Raw genomic sequence first — 6,000 nt, 5'->3', positions numbered from 1 at the left:
AAAGGGAAAATAAGCTCTGTGATTACACAGAGCTTATTTTGGGGTATCACTGGACAGAGGCAGAGAGGTAGAGAGGTCTGGCTGTTACCCTTCATTTCCTGGGGATACTTCATTTCCTGGGGCTGCCCATCATCGTGCTCTCCTTGCAGTGCCCTTGACCCTTTGGCAAGTCTCACATGGTGTCCCCACCCCACCAGGTCCTCCACCAGCTACTGGATCCCCACAAGACAGAAAAATATTCTGCTCAAGACAACTGAGCTCAGTACAATCTTGTTCTAAATAGTATGCCATTTCAATCTGTATTGGACTAGAGACCAGTGGCATTTCACCAGAGACAGAAGCCCACTAGAGGGGATGCTGATGTTGGAAAACGTTCTCCCCTCCATGAGCCGTGTCACTGGAACAGCCACCCTCCTCCTTCTAGGAGCTGAGTTTAAGAACCTTCTGGGCCTCATGCTGTCCTCTGGTCTCCACTGTCTCGGTCCTGGGAGATTAGAAATGCAAACTTTTGGAGGTGTTATTTCTCACAGATCAAATCACTAGCACTATGATGTCTATTTACAAATAATGGTAGTAATAATATCTCAAACAGCATGTACATTTTTCAATTTTAATAAGATTTCAAACAACACTGAGAAGACAACACCCTCTTCCCAATTCATCTCTTCATCTCCCAATTTGCCACGATGAGCAGTTTGGGTCATAACCTTCTAGACTTTTCTATACATGAATTTCTTTCTTTTTTGTTTCTTTTTCTTTTCTTTTTTTAGGGGACGTACGCTACACATGTTGTTCTGTAATCACACTTTTTTATACTCAGCCATATGTCATAAGCAGACCACTTTCGCTGATCCTTTGAATTGTGATGACCTGTGGTTGGTTCCAGTCCTCATGGCCTCTACTCCTGATTGACAACTCATTCCTACCTGATATTTGATGTGAGTAGGTCCATCCACTTTAAGGCTGAGCACAGCTGGGCAAAAGGCTGCTGTGTCCACACAGCTAGGAAGGAGCAGAGCCACTTGCTCTTGAGGCCTGACTCAGGTCTTCTCCACTTCCTCACCACCACCTCCTCCAGGGGCGGAGTGCTTCAGAGCCACACTTTGCAGTATGTCCATGTGAACCCAGTGCCCTGAGGATGGTGTTAACTGCAGACTCTGGGTGGGCCTGAGGCTGCCTTCTTAACAAGCTCCCAGGGGATGCTCATGCTATTGGTCTGGACCCCACTTTGAGCAGTGAAGCTTTAGTTAAAATGCAAAGTGTCCAGAGGCTTTTTAAGGAGTAAGGGGCAAGTTAAGGGGGAGACATTTGTGGTGTGTGTGTGCTTTCACTGACCTCCTATCTGATGGTCTCTTGGATCACAAACACCGTAAGCATCTGGGTTAGATGAGCCCCCAGACCCCACAGTGCTAGAGCTGAAGGGCCACAAGGGACTGGCTGGTCAGAAGCCTGGGCCCATCCAGGAGCCTGACTTGCCCCAGGCCTCTGGGAGGCACGGCTGAGCCCAATGACGTGACAACAGAAACTAGCCAGAACTTTCTACCTGGGCAAGCTCAAGGGCGCTGGGAACTGGATATTACACATGGGCATTAGCGGCTCCTGTTCCCCATCCTCATCCAAGGTCCTGCTTCCTGTGCCTCATCATTAGGGTTGCAGAGCTGCACTTGAAGAGCTGACTGGGATGATGGAGTGTGTGGTTTTCTGTGTGGAAATGCTGTGTCCAGCTTTAGCCCTTTGGCAGTGCCCCACTCTCTGGCTCCATCCACAGGAAGGGGCCACTCATGGGGCTCAGCAATCAAAGTCCTTTATCCCCTGCCTTCCAGCACACCTCTGTCGCCTGTTAGCCATGGAATATCCATTCATTCATCTTCCACTCAACGAAATGTCTGTGTATCTCTTACCAGGTGCCAGGAATAGCCCTCGAGGCTGTGGCAGGATTGAATGGTAAGTGAACCAGGGTCCTTGCCCTGAAGAGGGAGAGGACTTTGCTAACCCAAAGTCCTGGCTTTGGGTTAACAGTCTTGAATGGCTCAGTTAAAGGTCAGTCCCTCCCTAAGCTGGTGGTTCTCCAGTAATGTCCCAGATGTGTTTTGAGGGTTATGCATGAAGGTCTTAGCAGGTGCCAGGCAACCGGGTGTTGTGAAGATTCTGTGGACTGTTGGGGGGGGGGAGGCTGCTGACGTGATGCGTGGGAGTGTTGGTCATGGGTGGTGCCTGCCCCCAAGATGTAGGTTGGTAAAGGCAGTGGCAAGAACGGGTACACTGAGGCAAGCCTTGCCCCCCTCGCTGGTGCTACCCACTGTCTTTGCATGTGTGGTGGAAGTTTGGCTGTGTTGGTGGGAGCCAGTGGAGGGCGGAGTGATTTATTGCTGTAGGCGTCCCACCTCTCCAAACTTCTCTGGGAGCCAGAGGTGATGTCGCAGTGGGTAAGACCAGCTAAGTACCTGGTAGATCCCAGACGTGCTCTTTAGCCCTGAGTCTAAGCTGCGAGGTGGGGTGCAGGGTCCTGGCTTGGCCCAGGTGGCTCCTGCTCCCTGGAGGAAGGCCAGGCAGAGCTTCTGGTCCTACTCACTGTTTAATGAAAATCAGCACATGGTGGCCCCAGGGTTTCTCCCACGCCTCTGAGCCTGGCACCTTGGACGCCTGGAGTTGCTGGGGCTCCCAGCAATACTAACACTTGGAAAACAATCCGGGTCTTCTCTCTCCTCCTTAGTATGGGTAATAGTCCTTTATCGAGCACCTACTGGATCTCCACTGGTGCACACTGCTAAGGCCTTCACATACCTGCCCAGACTTGAATCTCCTTGTTTTATAGGCAAGGAAGACAAAGCTGAGGGGCCCAGAACCTGCCCCTGTTCACACAGCTGAGATGCCCACAGGGACTCTCCAAGTCAGCTCACACAGCTCATGCTCTCCTGCCTTGTTTTGTTTTTAAATATATATTTTTTAGTTGTTGATGGACCTTTATTTATTTATTTGTATGTGGTGCTGAGAATTGAACCCAGAGCCTCATGCATGCTAGGCAATCAGTCTTCTACTGAGCTGAAACCCCAGCCTCCTCCCCTTGATTTAACTTGCAGGATTTAGGTTAGATGATGAAAAAAAAAATGTCCCCAAATCCACGTGTCTGGCTCAGTGCTGTCATCTGCTGCTTTTTGGGTGTGTAAAGATCAGATCCTGTTTGGGCCAAGGAGGGGAAAGGGGAATGGAGGAAGGAGAAAGGAAGAAGGCGGGGGAGGCTTCGTTCTTCTCCTGCCCCTCCGTGGCTTGCTTCCCTAAGCCTCAGGCTCCTTGGAGGGAGAAAACAGGAACTATAAAAGTGACCCCCTCCTCCTGCTTGTTAGCACTAGGGACAACTGGGGCCCTGAGATGATCCCCCCTCCCCCCCAGCAGCTTCGTTTGAGAAGATCTAGCTCCAGGTTAGTCCTGTCTGACTGACTTGCTGGTTGGGCGAACTTTGTGTAGGACCTAAATGTGGTGGTAGTAGGAGGCAGGGCCTCTGGGGGTGATTAGGTCATGACAGTGGGGCCCTCAAGGATGAGATTAGCGTCCAGCTCTCTTTCTACCACATGAGGACCCAATGGGAAGTGGGTAGTACACAGCAGAAGAGGGTCTCTCCAGAACTCGACCTCGCTGGCCCCTGATCTTGGTCTTTTAGCTTCAGAGCTGTGAGAAATATACTTCTGCTATTTATGAGCCACCGTGTCTTTGACAATTTGTTACAGCAGTCTAAACTGCTATACCCTGATGGCCTGAAGAAGGGTATATTTTGCTGTGTCCAATAAGCATGTCCAAAACATAAATGTGTGTGTGCTATTAGATTGTCTGAATGCCTGTAACTTAGATGCACTGGGAGGACAGGGATGGTGGGTGGGGCTCCTGCAGAGGTGATTTGCAAAGAAAGGAATCCTTTGGCACTGGGGGTGGAAGTTGGATACACCTTCTCCAAAGTGACCTCTAAAGGAGACTTTCAAAAAGGGGTTAGCATTCTGGGTGTGGTGGCACATGCATGTAATCCCAGAGGCTCAGGGGGGCAGAGGCAGGAGGATCACAAGTTCAAGGCCAGCCTCAGCAATTTAGCAAGGTTCTAAGCAATTTAGTAAGACCCTGTCTCAAAAGAAAAAGAACTTGGGATGTGGCTCAGGGGTTAAGAACCCTTGGGTTCAATTCCTGGTACCAAAACAAACAAACAAACAAACAAACAAATAAATAATATAAAGAAAGAAAATAAAAATAAAAAAATAAAAAAGGTGTTATCTTAACATGGGGGTCTCCTAGACAATAAGAGGGTCTCTTGTAATTAGGGAGACATGGACTACTATGAACCAGAGGTCCTGGGTTTGGTATCGGACCTCTTCCTGGGTTGACTCATGTCACTCTGGGCCTCAGACAGCTCCTCTGAAGTGGGGCAGGGAGGCCAGCCCTTCCCAGCTTTTACTTACTGTGCACACGGATGGCCAGGGGACCTTGAAAAAATGCAGGTTTTGTCTTGGTGGATCTGAGGAGGGGCTTGAAATACCGTATTTTTAGCCAGTGCCCGGTGATGCCGGTCTGCTGGTTACAGACCCCACGGGGAGCAGTGATGCTCTAGAGAATGTCCGAGAAGCCCTTCCATCCTGAACATCCCGGACTGCGGTTTTGAGGTGGGAAGACAGAAACTGGGTTCCTCATGTTGGAGGGTTTCCTGAGGAAACCCAGTTCTGGCCTCGAGGTCTCTCTCTCTCTCTCTCTCTCTCTCTCTCTCTCTCTCTCTCTCTCTCACACACACACACACACACACACACACACACTCCTCTAGGGGAGAGGAGGTAGAGAGAAGGAAAAACCAGGCTGGGGGCTGACACAAAGTGGGCTGCAGAGGAGGGGAAATGACAGGAAGAGAGACTCCAGGGTGGACAGACAGGGAGACAGGGAGACAGAAGGAGGAAGACAGAGGGGGCGAGCAGACGTGGAGAGGGGAGAGGAATGGGGGAACAAAGGAAGAAAGAGAGGCCCCCAGCTCTGCTGCAGCCCAGGGCAGGCGTGTGGATGGCAGCCTTGCCTGAGCACCCGGGGTCCAGCTTTAATCAGCTCTGCTCAGCCCTGAGGGGTCCCATTAGTTTACTTCTCAGGTTCATATTTGAAAAAAAGCACCCCCCCCCACCAGACTCTATCCACCACCCCAGGCCTGAAGGGGAAGGAAGAAGCCCCCGCCCCCATCAGAGCAGAGGCGCGTAATGGCGGTGAGCGAGGGCGCTGGAGCTACTGTCTGATTGAACATTAGTCATGCTGCACGTTACATTCTCTAATGAGAAAATTATTCCAGATTGCCTCTAGGGATGGTTGTGATTAAACTATTTGCCTTGACTTCCTCTGCTAAATTGAACATGTATGAGTGTGTGCGTACACACACACACACACACACACACACACCATCATCCCCACCAAATCTGCTCACCCAAGGGCTTGGAACAGCCTCTAGAGGGTTTGGTACAGCCTCTGAATTCCAGAGGGTTCAGCTCCCAACCTGTTCACAGCATGTCTTTTCTATCTGCAACTCAAAGATGGCCAGGCCCCCAGATGGAAGAGGAGAGCCCTTAGTGGGGTCATGTCAAGTCCTGTCAATCAGCCCCTCCTCCTGGAAGATCCTCACTGCCCACATTCAGATTATATGGATGTGTTTCTCCAGGACATTAGATGTCTGTCTCTTAAAGAGAAGCATTTTTTTTTTCTTCTTTTTCAGGAACTAATCTGGAGCTATTTCCAGATCCCTCTTTATTTTCTCTGGTGTGAAACTCCAATTTTATTTGGATCTCCTATGCGTAAGCTGGGCCAAGCCATTAATATTCAGCCCCTATTTGCCATTACAGGTTTTTGAAGTATATTTCAAAAGAGAACCAAGCATACTATTAAAGGAGTATTCTTAGGAACTAAAAAGTTCTTATGCAGAATTTATAAAAAAAGGAACCTAAAAATACATGGTCTTGATTATTAGGGTATTAACCTACTGTCTCCCCAATT

Source organism: Marmota monax, unplaced genomic scaffold, assembly GCF_021218885.2.
Source record: "Marmota monax isolate L192 unplaced genomic scaffold, Marmota_monax_Labrador192_F-V1.1 WCK01_AAM20220418_F8-fsc00187, whole genome shotgun sequence".
NCBI lineage: Eukaryota > Metazoa > Chordata > Mammalia > Rodentia > Sciuridae > Marmota > Marmota monax.
The sequence above is the reverse complement of the archived record's forward strand: the minus strand, read 5'-3'. Positions refer to the sequence as shown.